Raw genomic sequence first — 18698 nt, 5'->3', positions numbered from 1 at the left:
CCCCCCCCCCCCCATTTTTTCCCCCGACCTGCAGCCCACCCCCCTTCCCCAATTCCCCCCCCCCGCCCCCCCCCCGGGGTGTCAATACACGTGTGCAAGGGGGGGGTGTCCGCCCGGCACGCCCGGGGGTCCCCGTGCCCGGTGTGTGTGCGCCGCGTGTGCGCGCACCCCGCGGCCGCCGCCCGGCTCCGCAGTGCCCCCCCCCGTCACCTGACCGCCGCGCGCGCGCGCACCGCACCGCCCCCCCCCCACCTCCCGTTCTCTCCCCCCCCCCCCCCCCCCCTCCGTTCCCCTCCCCTCCCGCGGGGGCGGGGGTGCCCGGTATATACGGCCCCGCCGCCCCCGCCCCTGCCTGCCTCCTGCAGCAGGGGAGGCCGCCGGCCGCCGCCGTGCCCGGCCCCAGCCCCAGCCCCAGCCCCGGCCCCAGCCCCGGCCCCGGCCCCGGCCCCGGCCCCGGCAGGTGGGCGAGCAGCGCCCCGCCGCAGCGGGGCCCCCCCGGGGTGAGTGCTGGGAACCCCCCCCCCACTGCGCGGCCGGGGGGGGAGTGCTCGGACCTGGTGTGGGGGCGGCTCCCGGTGGGGTTGGGGGGGGTGTGGGGAGCCCCCCCCCCCCCCCCCCCCCCCCCCGCTCCATCCCGGTCCCCGCGGTCTGGGGGTGGGGTGGGTGGGGTGAGGGGGAGCCCTCTGGCAGCGGCTCCCGGTGGAAAAGTTTCCGCAAGTCCTAAAATGCCGCGAGGGGAGGGTGGGAGGGGGGTCCCCGCGGGGGAGCGGCCGTGGAGGGGGGCTCCGGGTACCGGGGGGGGCTCCGGGTACCGGGGGGCACCGCGCTCCCGTCTTGTGGTGCGGAGGGCGCAGGGGAGCGGCCGCCTCCCCCCGGGCAGCCGCGGTGCCGATGCTGTACGGCGCGTGCTGGAAGGATGCTCCCCGCTGTGATTTTGGTGGTTTGGGGTTTTTCCTGAAGTTATAACACCCCCACCACCCCCCCCATACCCCCCAAAGTTCCACCAGCATCACATCCCAACTGCTCTTTGCCCTGCATGGAACCACCCTAAAGCACGCCCCGTGTTGCTTTCTCAGCCATATTTCCCTCCTGAGAGCTGCTCGGTAAGCCCGGCCGTGGGGCCATCACAGACCCCCGCCCGGAGCATGCCCACGTTGGGCATCTGGGAAGGTTCCAGAAGCGCGGTGTGGCCGTGGGAGCGCCCCATGCGCCCACCTCCTGCTGGGGGCTGCGCCAAGGAGGGGTCTGTCAGGATCCAGCCCCAATGCTGGGTGACCCAGGAGGTGGTGGTCCCATCGCTGGGCGTCTGTGGGGCTGTGACAAGGGCTCGGCTCCCCTTGGGCACCATCCGGGCTCTGGCTGTAGGTCAGAGCGGTCAGAGAACCTGAACACCACCTGAATGTGGTTTTGCCACGCTGCTCGCACCAGAGTGGTTATAAGACATCCCTGTTGCTGAAGGAAGCCAAAAAGGATGGGAGTTGGTGATGCTTCCTTTCAACAAGCCCCTTCCTCCTGCAGTGTTGCAGCAACAGCTGCCTGCCCAGCATAGATGTTAAAACACTTGGTGCAGCAGGACGGGGTGGTTCTGCTCTCTAATAAACTAGGTAAATTACACAGAATTGGCCAAGAGGGGCCATCAACTTGGAGGAGAAAGGGAAAAAGAGTGTTTGAGGAGACCTTGATTTCAAACGTTGCCGTGCGAGTCTGCCATTTGCCCTAACCAAGCACCTCCTGAAGGTGTGAAATACATGGCTTAAAGCCTTTTTTCCCCCACAGAGCTTTGGCGGGAAGGAAATGGTTATTCATAACTGTGCGTTTTGCGTGTTTCTTAAGCGGTCTTTCCTATCGATGGTGTAGCCCTAATATTAAAATACCTGGAACGCGTGTCTCTGCACCTCGCATACCGCATTTAAAAACAAGAGCATCATGGGCGAAATCCTAGGTGGTAGGTCTGGGGAAGGGTGGGGTGTTTTACAGCTCCAACCCGCCTGGCAGGTGAATAACATCTTCCCAAATACCTGGGTCTTGCAGGTCTCCATCATGGCTGGCGCCTCCAGGGCTGCCCTCCCACATGCGGCTCGGTGCGACGCGTAAGTACCAGGCGTGTTGTATGTCCTTGTGGATTTCGGCAGATGATTTTTTTTTCTCCCCCCTCTTTAAATAGGCGGGTTGATTGCGACAAACTGGGATGGCAGCATATTGCAGATGTTTTTTGGTTGGGAGGCATTGTGGGTAATAGCTGAAAGACTCCGCTTTTCGTACCGAAAAACGAGTAACTTGCCAAGAATTTGCCTGTATTTCCAGTGCTCACATCACCAGCACCTATTTCACCTTTTCATGTGAAAGAATGAGATCTTTCCATTAACTTGCAGCAATGCTATGGCCTTTCTTGAGCCATTGAGATGTCGGCAGGTAGGTACCCTAAGGATTGCTTTAATGCCACTCAACACTCAATGGCTAGATGAAAACCACAGAGCAAAGCTAAGGTATGGTAATGTATGTAACTTGTTTCACGTGAAAATTGTGTTTTTTAATGAAATAAGAATGTAAACTGCCTTATCAGCATGAAACATCTGCCTATTAAATGTCTTTTCCGAGGGAAGAGTTGGCCACGTTTCACCACAGGTTAAGTAATTGTGGGTTAATAGGATTCTGTCAAATACATGCTGTGAAATATTAGTGTAACGAGTAACTATTCTTCTTACCGTGCCTGCGTTTTTACCTCCAAAAGAAGCCCATGTTTCTGAAAACTCCTAGTACCGCATAGATGCGTGATGGCTGTCTGGAGACGCAAAATACACTTCAAAAGATGCCGTGGAGGGGAAAAATAATGGATGCTCATGAGATGAGCAGTTTTAGAAATGGAAGGCGGGGGCGATCAGGCCTTTCTGCGAAAAACGTGCCCTACCTGATTATTTTCCCTTCAGTACCTCGGGCTAAATGATGCTCCATTTTGACTTGTGTTAGCTTTATATTGCTGTTGGCTATTCTCAGTCAGGCTTCCCTTTCAAAAGGCAAATAAGGGCTACAAGTTTTGGTTTTAATTAAACTGAGCGTATGCAGCGAGTCCAGAGAGAATGTGGTATTACTTAAAATTGCTTTGAAAACAGAAAATGTTGTCTGTACTTCAACAGTGTCTTCAGTATTCTCTGATAGCATGTATTTGGTATTTAATGTTAAGGTAAAGCTGCCTAAAGTTGCTCACGTAAATGGCTGTTAAGTAAATGTGTGCTCTTTCATGAGAAACTTGCACTTCTTACGAATTAGACGGTTAAATTCATGTGTTTACTGAAAGTTTCAGAACTGGAATTTCATAAAGTTTTTAACATTCTTTTCACATACTGTGTATTTGTGTAGCAGTGCCAATATATATGCATGGCGCAGGGAGAGGAAACAATAACATTTGCTTCATCTTATTTTAACCATTTTGTGCAGTATGTCATATGCAGATAGAGCGAGGGCAATGTAGGCTGCCTTGTTAAAAAAGGTAGGGAGGAAAAATCCTTGCTAAAAATATTTTCAGGAAAAATGATTAATACAGGCTCCCCTGATTTTTGGTGTGGGGGAGTGGGTGCTTTGGAGGAGGGTTATTTTTGTTTCTTCTGGTAATTCTTCATTTGTAAAGAACCGGTTTCCTAGTTTGGAAATCAGCAAGGGAGGGAGGGATGGGAGGTGTTATTACAGGAAAAGGTCAGTGCTGCTCTCTTTCCCCATTGTTTCATTCATGGGGCTTTCCTTCTCGTGTCTGACCTGCCAAAATATTATCTGGGAGGGAATGAGAGGAGGAAAAGTGCGTGTTTAAGATGCACGGGTGTATTAGGGGATGCTTACTTAGAAGACTGTAGTACAGCCCTACAGCCTAATGGAGTGAAAACATGACAATCCTGAGTCAGATGGGTGGGGCACAATGCAGTGCTAACTGTAAGCCTTTTGTCTAATAAAAATGCCTGAACCAAAGTGGTTGTCTGGCAATCAGCATCCCGCCTGACCTTTTTAAAGACATGACAACAAAGTTAATGAACGTGTCTTTCAGCTGCCCTGCAATATGTCGGGATTTTTGTGCATTACCAGAGAGCCAGGGCTCGTTCCGCTGTGGCTCGTGTCGCAGCATGGCTATTCCGGAGTTCGGGAGAGTATTTATGAAATTATTATTAAAGCCTTGAGCAAAAGGACAGCCTGCATACAGCTCCTGAACTGGTTTGTCTCATTCTCTTTAAGGTTTCTTTTCTTGGGAGTGCAATGAATTAACTTCACGCGTTTCACACGGTTGCTGGAAAATGAATTCCTAAGCTGCTCTCTAAGACTCCTGTAATACCGAATAGTTGGAATTGCTAGATAATCACAGAAAACCTAGTGCATTATGTAAGTTAAATGTGGGCATTGTTTAAAAACCTTAGCGTAATGAGATAAAGCGTTATTAAGCATTCTTGCTAGAAAAATGTTTGAGCTTTTTCGAAAGCTGAAAATACTGCATGATTATTGAAGAATGCGTTGCATTTTGTAAGCAGGATGCGTGCAAGGTGCATCAAGTCGAATAATCCCAGATGTGTGAGCAGCTATTTGTCTTGCTAAATTTGCAATGGAATAAAATGTACAGCTTCTTCAAGACCCAAGTAAGCCTGCTCCTACTGAAAAATCGTGTTGTGCGAGGGTCTCTCTGCTCTGGCAGAGAAGATGATCAGTGTGAAGAGAATTCTATATGGCTGTGAGGTACCTTGGAAATAATAAAACTAGTATTTGTGCTGGCTTGTTAGCCCATTAAATGCTTAATTACTTCCTTTAAACAGGATTGAGGAATTTCATTTACAAATTAATACTTGTTTTTAATGCTAGGTGACAGTTTCACCACCGACGTGCAGAATTCTCTGTGGCTTATACTTTCTGTAGAGACAAACAGAATTTAATTTGCATGTGTCGAGAAGAAAATGGTGGCTTCTCCTCTCAGTGAAGACTGAATAGAAAACTAATGTGGTGACATCTTAATGCTGAGGCACTGTTTTGCAAAGAATAATGCATACGCTGGAGTATCATCATAAATTTAGACAAACTTTAAAATGAGCAGTGAACGTTTTGAGAGGCAGCTCCTTTCTGCTATGCTTAATATCTGTATGTTGTAATGGGTGTCTGCATTAATAGAGCCCACTCAGACTTATGATTATAGATAAAATTTAAATAGGGAATAGGCTATGGAGGGAAGTAAAGTGCTATCCAGGAACTGATTTTTTTTTTTTTCCTAAGCTTACTCTAGGATATTCAATGGTAGGATGAAAAAGTATAAATGGTAAACGGTACATATTTATCATCTGTGCAGTATTGATCTAGATGAAAAGGAAACAAGTAAAAATCAGCATTTTAAATGGAACTTAAAAATGAATCTCTAAGATTTTGAAACCTGTAATCAGCCTAAATTGGAGGGGAGGAGAAGGAGGGGATTGGGGGAACTGTTGCAGGAGGAGAGCACATGCTCTACTTCAGCTGTGTATTTAAGGAAGTAGGTATTGTGATGGGGAAGATATAAAGTGACTGCCTAAATTTACTGGGTTTCAGATCAACTAGTAGCACTTGTGAATTACACAGCATATTTCTGAAAATCAGCGTGTTGCATCTGTGCTTTGTTTGAGCAGCAGACCTATTTGCGAAGCTGTTTGTCACACTGTCATTTTTATTCTAATAGGGCTTATATGGAAATATTCCTGCAATGCATCTAAAGAGAAGACAAATGGCAGTGTTTATGGAAGGTGGCAGATTGTACCGCAACGTGCGTGTAGGGTGGAGGAGGCTGGCGTCCCGTCCCCCTGCTGCAGCCCCTTACTAAAGAGGGATTGACATGATTTTGTTTAAATATGATGCGTGTTACACCAGCCTGATGTAAAGATTAACACAATAGACTCCTTAACCTGCTTAAGGACTCTGGGTCCTGCCCCAAGGTAAATAGCGAATACAGTTTTGTTTGCCCAGCGGGTCTCGCTGTGTGGAAAAATAGCTGGGAGTCTGCTCTTTTTTTCTTGCTAACTGCTGGTCTCACACACCAGTCAATTCAAATTCGGAGTTTTTCTGAAGAAGTAGTTCAGCCTTTCTAACAAACCAAAAGACTTTTTGGATATAGTTGCTCTATGTCAGCTGAAGTCCCATTTTATTTTCTTTATATTTAAAGAGCAAACCCATCAACTTCAAAAAAAAAAAAAAAAAAAAAGAAAAATAAATGCTGACCTATCTAGCTGATGTAAAGCAGCAGTTGCTCTTGTAGACTTGGGATGTTCAACCTCTGTAGCAAATGCGTTCCTTAGTAATTCAGCAGTATGCTGTTAATTTCATGTAAGCTTGGAATTTATTTTTTTTAAAGCAGAAGGGGGGAGGACATGAACGAGGAAGGTGGAAAAGAGAAAAATAGTATTTTTTCTGATTAGCAAAGAACTACTTTCCCGGCTGAATGGATTTAATTTCTGCCTCTTCCCTACCAAGAGGTAGCACGCGAAGGAAGGCAAATCTTAGGGTTTAGTGAGAAGGAAGGTGCAAGGCTGGACAGAAGCTCCGTGGTGTCCCGATGAGTTGTCACCTTCCTCCGACATCCTAGTGCTGGGGCTGGGAGGCTCCAGGCTGGTGATGGATAGGTCTGGCTGGGGTTTTGGCTGCTCTTTGTTCTGGTGAAAATCAGCATTTGTCTTGGAGGTCGGTGAATAATAAATGGATTATTTTAAGGATTTACTGAAGTGCAATTTTAAATTTGATTTTTTTTGAGAGGGAGTTAAAGTCTAGATTTCTTCACAAATGAAAGAAAAGTATTACTTTACTCTTTTGTCTAGCTATTAAGGTAAGGACACCATAGGTGGTTTGAGAGCATCTTGCAAGGAAGGGCTGCCTCCAGTCATCTCAGCTGTGCTTCCAGCAGCAAGAGCCCTTATCCAAATCGTTGCTGGTGCCTGTTCATGTTGCAGATGGCCAGGCAAAAGCTCTGGCAGCACGAGCTCTGGGTTTTCACTGAGTTTGCCCATGCACTGTGGGCTTTCTTCCAAAGTGTTTGACTCATCCAGGCCTCTTGAACCAAACCTTCACCAGGGTGAGGCAAAGCACTGCCGTCATCAAAACCAGCAGGAACGGTGCTGCTGGCTGCTGCTGAGCTGAGATGTGTATTGCTGGCAGCCATGCAGGGGTTTGCATTTGCCCTCAGAAACCTGTGGGGAAGAGGGTCTGCAGAGGCACCAGATGGTCAATGCAAGTCACCTGTGAGGGCTTGGGGGTTTTGCTGGAAGCTGGTGGAAGTGCTCTTTGTATGTTGTGGTAGGTATTGTACTGGTGATTGTGTGTAACATTCTGCTGCTGACGGATCACAAGGTCCCAGTGAGCCAGGGAAGGAGCGGACAGAAAACTGGACAAGACCTAGGCACTTCTGGTGTGAGTTATCCCTTGTTTCCCCTCTGCGCTGTACTGGGGTGCTGCTGGGGATGGGCACACATGCGGAGCACGGAGCTGGTGCTGGCTGGGCGAAGCTTGCTGCAGGGGGGTGATGTTGCAGCTGGTCCCAGAAGCGCAGCCTCATCGTGTCTTCTGCTGGTTCCCTAGCTTGGAAAATGCAAAACCATTTTCCTTCAAAGCACTTCCTGAGGACTAACCCAGGGATTGAAGGCTGGATGCGTGAGGGACTTAAGACAGGTCAATCTGTCACCAGTGCCAAGCCTGACCTTGGGCACGCAGATGTAAGCTTCCCTCTGGCATTGCTTTTCCAGCTGAGAACTGGGTGCGGTGGTGGGAGTGCTGTGTATCGAGTTTCTGTGAGCGTGGTGTCAGGTCTGGTGTCTGTAGAGGTGTTTGTGATCCTCTGGGGAGAAATGGGCAGCCTACTCCTGCTTCGTAACCCCATTCATATGGGTGAGGTGGGAAGTGGGGCCTGAATTTCTGCCCCTCAAAACCTTGCAGGCTCCTTCCCAAAACGCGGGTGGTGTTCTGGATAGAGGGGTTGATCCCCGGGGTGTCTGCGTGCATCATCCAGCTGGCTGTCAGTACCAGAGCATACTGGAATACATGGCGTACGGGTCTGCGTGCAGCCTTCTTTTGGGGGAAGAAAGGCTTTTTTCCTTCAGTGAAAGCGATGCCCGCTGGCTGGAGGAGTGGTGGGGGAGCGCTGTGTGCTCTAGAGCCTGCCGAGGGGCTGTGGCCCCGACGGGTGGATGGGACGTAGTGCTGTGAGCGATGCGCGCTCGGTAGGAAGGCCATGTGGCTGTCTGGCTTCACCCCTGGACAGCATCGCTGGCTGGGTTATGGAGGCTGTCGTTTGTCATCACCGTCTGTGACTGAAAAAGGCGGTCCTGACAAAGCGACGGGAGCGCTGGGGATGGCTGAGAAGCAGCTTGCAGGGCTGGTGGGCCTTAAGTAGGAAAGCAAGTGCAGAGGAAGGAAAGGAGGCTGGGAGCATCCCCCAAACACCCACAGCGGCAGCTTTACCCTTGCACAGGGAGTTGAAATTTTCATGAACTGAGAGCAGTGCATATAAATGTGCCTATTTGATTGCTAATAGAGAGGGATTGTTACTATAAAAAAGGACAACAGGATTAATGCTCCTGCCAGTCGCAGTACTTGGTGGCTTGATTCTGCTCCTGCTAGTCCGCCTGGTTTGTCCTTGGTTCCAGCAGGTGCCGCTGCTCGGTGGGAAGGAAGTCACCTCATGGTGGATAAACTGCACAGGCTCACTGCTAGCATCAAGAAGTGCTGAGCACTCGTGTGCCTGCTGTTCATACCAAGACTGTGGTGCCCTGTACTGCTTTGTGTGTTTGAGGGCTGCTTGCCTACTCGTGCAACATGCAGTGTCCTGGGGACCTGTTTTTCCTTCAGGTATGTCTTCAGTGCCACGGAAATAACTGTAAAGCCCACTGGCCTAAAGTTTCAGCCAGATAATCCACTGCCTGTCTTCCTCAGCTGACATCCCTGCCTGGATTGCTTCCTTTGGTGGCTCACTGCATTGTCCTCCTGCAGCGCTACCACTGCAACAGGCACCCCCGTGCTGCGGTGTCGCCACTAATAGCAGGGAGTGCAAGAGTTTGCTGGTACGGGTGTCCCAGGAGTGGTGTGGGTGCCAGTCCTGCTCCTGAGGAGCCTGGGGTTTCTGAGAACACACACCCCATGAGCAGCCGTGGCAATGGCAGTAAGAAGCTCCATGACACATCTCCACTCATACCCACAGCCAAAATAGTCACCAGAACACTTAGCAGTCAGCAGCCCAACATGTCCTGGGTGGTATAGATTTTATTTTTATGTTTAAAGCTGTATTTGGTCATTCAAGAATAGTATGACTTAAAGTTTTTCTGGAGGCTTAATGCTGAAGTGGCGACAGGTCTTTCTTGTGCTGTGTCACGCTACAGCTCAGGAGCACCACTGCTTATCTTTGGGGCGTGTGTGTGGCTGTTGGATCATGATGTATCATGTTGGGTCAAAACATATCAAATACCAAGGAACAGCTGAACAAAACCTGTTTTAAAACAAACAAAAAAACCCTACACCAGACCTCAGAGGCCACAGCAGTGCTGGTTTTGCAAAAGAAATCCTGGCTAAGTCAAGCGATTCCTTAACCCTGCCAGCCCTGAAACTTGGGAGGAAACACCACTCTTGTAACTCAGTGTGTCAGTATGTGTAACTTGGGTGCCTGAAGAAATAAAAGGGCCGTCAGGATGCCTACAGCTTGCCTGCTGCTATGGAGCTGCTGAAAACACAGCCGAATTGTTGCTACTGCCTTGTGAAAAGGCTGGCAGGGCAGTGTTGCTGGATTTCCTCCAGAAATCCAGGAGTATGAAGTGGAGGTGAGGGAGATGTTTCTGACGGGCAGAAGTGGCACAGGTGGTTTCACAGGTACCTGTTCTTGCATTGTCTGCATCTTGCCTTGCGTTGCCTGTTTGTCTTATAAATAGATCGAGGCAGGAATACGCATCATTATATAAATCTGCAAAAAAAAAAAAAGAACAGGATGTTTTGGGTATTCTACAGCTCACTTAAAAGGTTTTTTGGTTTATATCTGTTTGTGGAGCGGCCATATGCCTGTGATCTGCAGTCCTAACTGGTGTGTGGGTGAGACATGAGAGGCTGGAGGGCCTCTGCATGGAGCAGCACAGAAATAGCCTTTCCGTGGCTGGGATTTGCAGGGGGCAAGATGGGGATCCAAGGCTGGCACATTGGTGCTTGGGGTTGGGCTGCCCTGAGCATTTGATCCTGGGGGAAGATTGGGAGAGGAGCTGGGTGCAGGGCATCTTTTTTTGGCATTTACCTGATTTGGGGCTTTTCTTCCTCTGTCCTTGCACTCAGCCTGCTCTGAAGCCACCTCAGAGGCTGTGCCCTCTATCACAACCAAGCATCCCAAGGGGAGCAAGGGGCTCCCTGCACTGCCAAAACACAGCATCACCCAGAGCCCCTGTCCCTCAAACACATGTGCAGGGGTTCAAAAACAGCACAACCCAAGTGCAGCAATTCCAGAGCGTGAGAATCCCTAATGTTTTACTACTGGGGAGAAAATGGCTCTCCCTGTGAACAGGAAAAAGGAGAATGTGTGTTTTGTGAGGACCAAAGGGTGTGGCTCAAGCATCAGTAACAAATGCTGGGAGAAAAAATGCTCTTTGTTCTGCAGTCAGGTGGGCTGACAACTACCCTCCTCCATCCCTGGCATGCATAACACCCAGTGCAATTAAAAGATTTGGGAAGGAAGGTTTGACACTACTGAAAGGGCTGCGAATGCAGCAAGTGAGGAGGTTCATCCTCTGATCTGCTTCCGTCTTTTTTAAATAACCAGTTAAGTTGCAGAGCTCATTGATACCAAATTCAGTGTATCTGTGTTGTACTGCTGCATTGTTTGAGTGTAGATGTTTTGCGTGCATAATGCTTCAAATGGGCAAATAAGTTAAAGCTGTTTAGCACTAAAATTTGTTGGTCTTTTATGCGACTAGAATTGGACCGAAGTGTACATTAAAGTGTATGAAAAACGTATGTCTGTATATGCATGCAGTACAGCAAATCAGCTCATAATGATAGCCTTGCTAACAGAAAATAATTTGAAAGCTGTTCCTTTTAAACTACCAGTGTTTGGCAGTTTTAATTGCTTTTAAAAAAAAATCAGGTTCAGTTGCTTTTAGATATTTTTTTAGATTGTTCCATGCTGAAGGAGCATCTTGAGCTTAAAAAATAATTTTTGAAAAAATCATTTTTGCTTCCTCCACTCTTCTCTTAAGTTGGTTTGATTGAGTGACTAAAATATTGGTGTCATCGTCACACACGCTTACCCCCCAAGCATCAGAACTAAAGCTTGGTCTCTTTGCAGTTGATGGCAAGAAGTGAAATCTTTGTATAAGTGAAAACTACCAACTTTTTTATGAAAAGCAAGTGGGAACAAACATACAAAGCAATAAAATAGGATCTGGCCAAAATACATCTCTTCCCAATTTAAGTAAATTCTTTTAAGTTTGGGATCAGGAATTTAGGTGGCTTTTTATTGTCTTTTTATATGGTGTTTCTGTATAAGTGTGTGTGTATTTTCATATCTTCTAAGAATGTCATATTTCTTCTGGGAGGGAGAGAAATCTACTTGCAAATTTACATCTTGTGACATTTCCTTACAACTGTGCACTGGCTTATGTACTGCTAGAGGCCAGCCCATCATTTCTTGGTAAAAAGAACCTTTCAGCTCTGTTACCTCCTGTAGAGAGCTAATTTTCCAGCAGTCAGGCTCGATCTGGATAAATAATTAGAGAGCGCGCGAGAGAGATGAAGATGATCACATCAGCGCTGCCTGTAATTCAGTTAATACCGCCAGACCCTGTGATTTCGTGTCTGCAGCGTGCTTGCGTGGTCTCAAAAGCCGCAGAGGCGAGCGGCAACAAAGCCAATCGCTTACATTTGTCTTGGAAGAATTAGCGGCACTTCGCATTCATTTGCCGAAAGCGAGCAAACAGCTGCAGCGTGCATCTGCAACGCGAGAAGGTGATTCTTGACACGTTCGCGCTCCCCCACCCCCGTGTATGCAAAAAATGTCATCGTGCAATTAATTCTGGGGTGCCGCCGTCCTGAAGGGGAGCGCTTCCTCTGCAGCTTCACGCCCTGCGGCGGGTTTGTGTTCGGTTTCACGTCGATACCGTACACGGCAGGGCAAGAGATGACTGGGTGAAGTCTGTTTTGGCACTTCGCGATTTTATAAACGCCAGTCAAAATTATCTGATGGCAGTACTAAGATGAAGAGGTGTCTGTTTCTTTGAGCGAGCTGTAGCACTTTGTGTGGCTCTTAGCTCGATCTCTTCCACTGATGCTAGAGCAAACTACACTCTTGTACGGTCTTGGAGGTCGTGTTTATTGTTGATGCAACCTCCTTCATCCTGGTGCTATGAAGGAGTTAAAAATGCCTTTAGTTCACTTATTCCCAGTGGTAGCTCTGTAGCATTTATACATGGATCGGATTAAAATAGGTCAATATCTTTTGTGGAAGGTCTTTTGACACTTTGGTGCCTGACTGCAGTACACCTACCTTGAGGATGAATGGACCCTGAGGAAATCCGTGCATCAACAAAAACACAGCCTAGGGATGCTTTAGGATCACGTTCCTTTATTCATCAACTGAATCAAAGACTTGACAGAGGATACTTTGTCATCAAGTCGGTCCGAATAATACTTTGTGAGGTGATGGGTAACTTCTGCTGCAGAAATAAAGCCATGTATTTTCAGGGGCAAGAGAGATGTGAGCGGTGTGGGTTTGTTCTGTTTTTTACAGTGCGTCATTTGCGTTAAAAATGCGTATATGCCCTAGCTGAAATATTTCAGAACCTGATTAAAAAGAAAACCCTGTATTCAGGAGTTGTCTTATGGCAGGAAGTCTTTGTCTGCCTGTTTGCTTTATTGCGGTTGCTGACTGCCTTGGATTGATTTTTGGCTACCAAATCAGTACAGTGAGGACGGCACGGGAGGCAGGGGCGCAGTTCTGCACTTGGTGGGACCGAGAAGCTGACTGCTGCCTCTCAGAGTGCAGGTTTTCTTGTTGTTTTTTCTTTAACTTGGAATTTCCATATTATAAAGAGGAAGAGGCTTCTCTTCGATATAATGGAGCCATTAACATCTATTAATAATGCAGACAGGGTAAGTAGCTGGAGTTGGAGCTCCCCGGGGGCCTCGTAAAACAGATGTGCACTATATCTTCCCGGATTTGATAGCTGCTGGGGTCGAGGGGGTCGCTGTGGTTCCCGTTTATTTCCTCCGGCAGCGGTTTTCTAATTTAAGCACCTCTGTCTCCTGGCTACGGCCACCCGCCGCGCTGCGGAGGGGGTGCTTGCGCCTTGCCGTGCCTGCTGCGAGCAGGGGCACCGCCGGGCGTCCCTGCCTCTGCTCCTCGCACTTCTGTCTCAGACGCCTTTCCCATGCAGGTGCTGCTTTTGTTGGCTTCGCAAACGGGCAGGGGAAAGAAAAAAGGTAAGCGTTTCCTCCTCCTGAAATCTGCACTTTCTGTTTTCCTTTTTTGCAAGCCGAAATATTTCTCGCTTCCCATGCATTTCATGTACTGCATCGTTTGACAGAAGGGCTAGCCACTGGAGGAGGGTGCAATCATGGTATCCCCTCTTTCAAGATCGTGCTTCTTGGTTTTAGTTGAATGTATTCATGGCCTCTGAATAGATAGTGCTGCATGGTTTCTCCGTAGCTGTGTGCCCAGCTTGGGAACTGCACGCAGGGGAACTCGAAATATCTTGCATTTTATTGTAATTTTCTTACTGCAGATTGCTCTCCGAAAGTGGTGATAAAACATTAGTGCTCATAGTGCATGGCAAAAAACCATCTTTATAATCAGTACTGCACTTGCATCGTGCAGGTTTAGGATTGCCTCCAAGCAAACAGGGGATGTGAATGTTTGTCCTTGTGTGCGCTTGTATTACAATATAGTCTCGCTGTATGCATTTAAATGTAGAGGTATGCACTCCTGCTGCCTTGTCACAGATGTAAGGGAGAAACCCTGCTACTGGCTCCAGTTCCTTTTCAGCTGCTTACACCAGCTGTGTGTTATGGTTAAAAGTTTAGAAACAGAGGAAGGTCATGTACCTCCTTTTGGAAGGAACAGACAGAATTGTTATTTTTCTCCCACCTCTTTTTTCATCCATTACTATGTATGCAAATGACTGCTAGTGTTGCACTGTGAAGACTACTGTATTATATAGGGAAACATAATTTCTGCTGTTTTTCCTACGGTAATACCCACAGAACCAGGTTGCATCGCTATTTGCAGAAAGATAGGCACATGAAGTAGAAAGGAACAAGATGGGTGTGAGCAGTTTTTTGGAAGTGCTACATAAGCCAGTCTGTGGCTTCAGCAGACAGCATTCAGAATAGGGTGGATGGGCCTTTCTCTTCCCCAAATTCACTTCAAAACTGAAAATAAAATTTGCCTATGACGTTCAAAACCCCTGCATTGCATCCTTCTTTCTATGCACTGAAGTACTGCACATCAGCTTGCCTGTCCTTGTGAGTGTACAGCGATGCGCCAGGCGCCTCGCTCAGCACGGTGCTGTGTGGTCGCTGGTTAAAGTTGGGTGGGAACAGCCATGCTAGCAGTCTGACTACCTGGCAGATCTAAAAGGCATACCTATAACAGTTGTTCAAGTGCATGTTTTTTCTCTAATAACGCCTGAAAAATTTACGAGTCAAAAATTAAATTATAAAAATGATTATATACATTTTTGAGGGGAAACATTCAGTTACATGTAAATGTGCAGTTTGGCTCTTCTGTGGTTTTATCAGATCCAGACTATACTTGTAGATAGATGTCTTTTAATATATTGATCTTATATTTCTGATATACATTTCAGCATAATATTAATATCTTAGACTTGAAATGTGCAGATTCTACAAGCTATCTAAATTAAATAGTGTGTAATTTTAATGACTGAATTTACAGATCTCTTTAAAAAAAAAATAGAGCTATTTTTCTTGGGAAAACTTGCTGCCTGTTACTTCTGTGTTATTTGGTGAATAATTGCCAGGACACTTGCTGCTCTCGTTACAGAAGAGGTCAGTAAGGCTTGTAACTGACAGGTTCAAAAGAACAATAAGATGCCGTTTTAAATCGGGTACCGAAGTCATTGATTTCTGTTAGCATATTGCTAATTCATAATTGGTTTGATTAGAGCTGTTACCTATTAGTACAAACCTCTAACAGTCAGCCCTTTTTCATGAAATCAGTGCATGATGCTACAGCTGCTGCTGGTGCTTAATGATACTTTTCTCCAGGCTCTAAAGTAATCCCGTCAGAATCAATGGGAGACCTAAACATCAACCAGTATAAGTGGTAGGAGCAAGCCATGCATTTTGTAGTTTACCTATTGCGTGGTTTCAGGATTGGCTTTAACTTTTTTTGTTTGTGGCATCAGCAGCTTATTTGAGCCCCTTTTGGATTATCAATAGCAAATTTTACATTCAAAATGCAATTCGGATGCGCAATACTTGATGTTTTAACTTGAATCATAATCAGGAATTAGATATGTAATAAATATAAAATAAAACTTGACTTCAGTAAGAGTTTCTCTGTGGAATGCGGAAAGACTTATGGCTTTTGGGGGTGTTGATGACAGTATGTTTTCTCCTTATTTTCCTGTAAGGAGGCAAATACATGCAGATACGATCAGTAATAGGAAACAGTAATTTTCATTACTTTTATGATTGTCCTATAGATGATAAAAATGCTTTTTAAGGAATAATAAACTAGAAACAAAACTGTATACTTATGGAACTTTGCCAAATATAAAAATACATTACTAGAAGTCAGGCTTCCGCATTCTTTGGGAAACAAAGGAAAGATCCTCTTTCTTTGTTAATGGTATTTATCATCTTTAACTCATTAGTTGCTGAAAGCAGGGAGGAGATGTTGGAGGCATTACAGATTTATTATTAAAATTTACATAGATTCTTTGAAGAATGCATATGTGCAGGTATTTTGTAGATAAAATGCATGCAAAAACACATAAGCTGCAGACATTGTTCCTTCACAATGTTCCTTAAAAATGCAGCATTTTTATCCTTTGTGTGTGTTTAATGCCTTCTAAATAAAGAGCAACAATCATAGGATTCGTTTTTATAGAAGGATGCATCCAAAGTTCAGATAAAACAGAAATGCTTTGTGAGGCATCTGTGAGAACAGAACAAAATAGAATGTATTATGGTGTGGTGCCTTATGACATGCCATGATTTGACCTTTTCTGAAAGTATAGCATTGTGACTTGGTCTAAGCAGTTTCAATTTTCTTGGAATGTTAACATTTAAGTGATTGTCTGCAAAGTGGGATCAATTATGGGTTGACATACAGCAGTATACAAAAAATATATAAATATAAAATTTTCTTAACATGATCTTTTGTTTACATCATCAAGTAAAAGACATGTACAAAATGTGAGGAATGCTTTTTACTTTTGGGTAGGTGTAGAGTTGTTGTGATGGTGTTCTTGCTTTTTCCAAGTCCAGTAAGTTTTTCACTATTTGAATTTTTAAAAATGGTGTTTCTGTGAACATTTCATTCTAGCGTATCGCTCTTACATAGGATTTACAAACCCACAAGTAAGTTGTGCAGTTTTTTCTATTTATCCTGTGTGTACCCATTCCTTGAACTCTCTGCTAAGAGACAAAAGTCTTCCTTCTAGTCTTTCATGTTTTTGTGTGAGATCCTACAAACCTCTAACTAGGCTCCTTACAGTAGCTGCTTGTGATAACCTCCAGTGTGTTGATACGAGGGGAGGAGCAGAAATCTAACGGCTCACACTCCAGACACCCACGCTGATTGCAATAGAAGAAACTCTATACAGCAGCAAAACAGAATAGTAAATATAGAGTAAGAAATTAGAAAAATGTGGCAAGTTATAATTGTAAAGAAGAGACCTACACCAAGTTGAATTTTTCTGTATATGGCACAATTGAGGATTTTTTCTACCTGCAAAAATTCAAATTTATATATGGTATTCACTTTTTGTAAATACATGTTTGTGCCTCCTGTTTTCTGATCAACCAGCCTCAAAAGGAAGTCCCTTTCTTTTCTCCAGGTTGTGGCTTCATGCTTTTAAAAGATACACGCTTGAGTGTAAAAAGGGTGTAGCATTGGTTGGGAGACCTGAAGAGCAGCAATGAATCTCTGAGGATATATATTTCCTAGTCTGTGTTGCTAAAGTCAGATATATAAAGTAAGCACAGACAGAAATATGTATGCGTGGCAGGGTGGCTGTGAGTACTACTTGTAAGCCCGTGGGAATTCAGGATGCAGGTACCAGGGAAGGATGGGGAAGCGCTTCCACGCCCTTCAAGTTTCAACATGCAGGAATTTGAATTGCTTCTCCCAGACTCTTCCATCTGGGGACAGGATTGTTTGGATCACAGAAGGGTATAAATTAGTTGTTTATTGAATGTGCCTGGAAAGACAGGAGACTGTATTTGTGTACAGAATGGGAGACGACTACTGATTAGGTATGCTATAAACCATACGTAGCTTAAATGCACATGTGATGAATGTCTTTATTGTACACCCTTGTCCACTTTATCAGCTGCCAATGCATTCAGTCATCTCCCTGAGGACTGCTGTAAATATTGCAAACGCCCAGCCCTTTTTAAATAAAACAAAACCTGTCGAGGTAGTGTTTTTTTTTCTTGCTGAAGTGATGAATTTTCCCCTCCACATATCATGCCCGTTTGGTGCTCCTGAGATGTTTGAAGGCAACTGGCTTGTTGCATGCAGGTTGGCCTGAAAGGGAGGGCAGGAACCCCCATGCTCACCATGGGGCACAGCCTTTGCCCCTGCCCAGGAGATGAGAGCTGGTGTTTGCAGGGCTGTGCTGTTCCCAGGAAGGACTGGGAGGATGCTTGGGTGGAGCTCCTTGTCTTGATCCCTTTCAAGGTCTGTCCTCTTGGTACTTCGGAGATGCAAATGGCAGGGGGAGCGCTGCCTTTTGAGTGGAAGGAGTTAAGAAAATGTGACTTTGTACCAGCTTGCCTCTGCATATAACAAATTCCATTTTATTAAAATGCAAGTTCACTTCCTGATATTGTAATTGCTCTACTTTGACCTTCCCTCAAGGACATCTGTTATCCCAAAGGTACGTTTTTTCCTTGAGGGAGTAACATCACTGTCCCTTCCTCCTGCTTATTTTATGCCCCAGCTCCTCATTTATGTGAGAATCAATATATCTTCTTTGTGTGTTTAGACCATGAACATCGCATAGGGAGATTAAACTGCTGTGCATGACAATTATGTGTACTTGAAACTCTTCATTAGCCTCTGTGCTAAAAAAAGGAGAAAATAGATGTCACAGACAAATTTCTGCCCAGTTTAGCTTCTGCAGCAGATGAGTGGGAGTTCTGAAGTACCTCTTCTGATTCTGGAGCAGCAGCATGTGGGTTTTCAGGCAAACCTCATCTCTGTATTAGATGAACGGGGACCACAGCCACCATGCAGAGGTTTGTGCCTAGTCCTGGCTGTATCCCCAGACTGGGAGCTGGGGGTACCCCTTAAGTTTCCAGGCAAACATCACATGTATCCACGTTGCTCTGTCTGTTAGCCTTTATCTGTTACCTTCAAAGTTAAGGAACAGGGTGCAGTCCTTCATGAAACCATGGCCCCCAGTGGAGGGGCTGGAAGTTCATAAGAGGGCTTGGGTTTTCAATTCTTGCTAAATCTCTGTAAAAAGCTGTGCTAACAGCCCACCCCAGCTGGCAAGGCA

General features: G+C 46.1%; 1 long non-coding RNA gene across 3 annotated transcripts in view; it reads left to right on the top strand.

Moving 5' to 3' along the window:
- The first annotated feature begins 992 nt into the window (after window positions 1-992).
- The window catches only part of LOC121065807, a 64981-nt gene continuing 47275 nt past the window's right edge, over window positions 993-18698 (top strand). For 2 of the 3 annotated variants that reach the window (XR_005817324.1, XR_005817325.1), the window contains exons 1-2: window positions 993-1283; window positions 2032-2090. This is a non-coding gene — a long non-coding RNA (uncharacterized LOC121065807). The remainder of the gene's footprint in view (window positions 1284-2031; window positions 2091-18698) is intronic. The other variant, XR_005817326.1, reaches the window with a different exon arrangement.

The sequence above is a fragment of the Cygnus olor genome, chromosome 2 (assembly GCF_009769625.2).
Source record: "Cygnus olor isolate bCygOlo1 chromosome 2, bCygOlo1.pri.v2, whole genome shotgun sequence".
Classification (NCBI taxonomy): Eukaryota; Metazoa; Chordata; class Aves; order Anseriformes; family Anatidae; genus Cygnus; species Cygnus olor.
The sequence above is the reverse complement of the archived record's forward strand: the minus strand, read 5'-3'. Positions and strand labels throughout refer to the sequence as shown.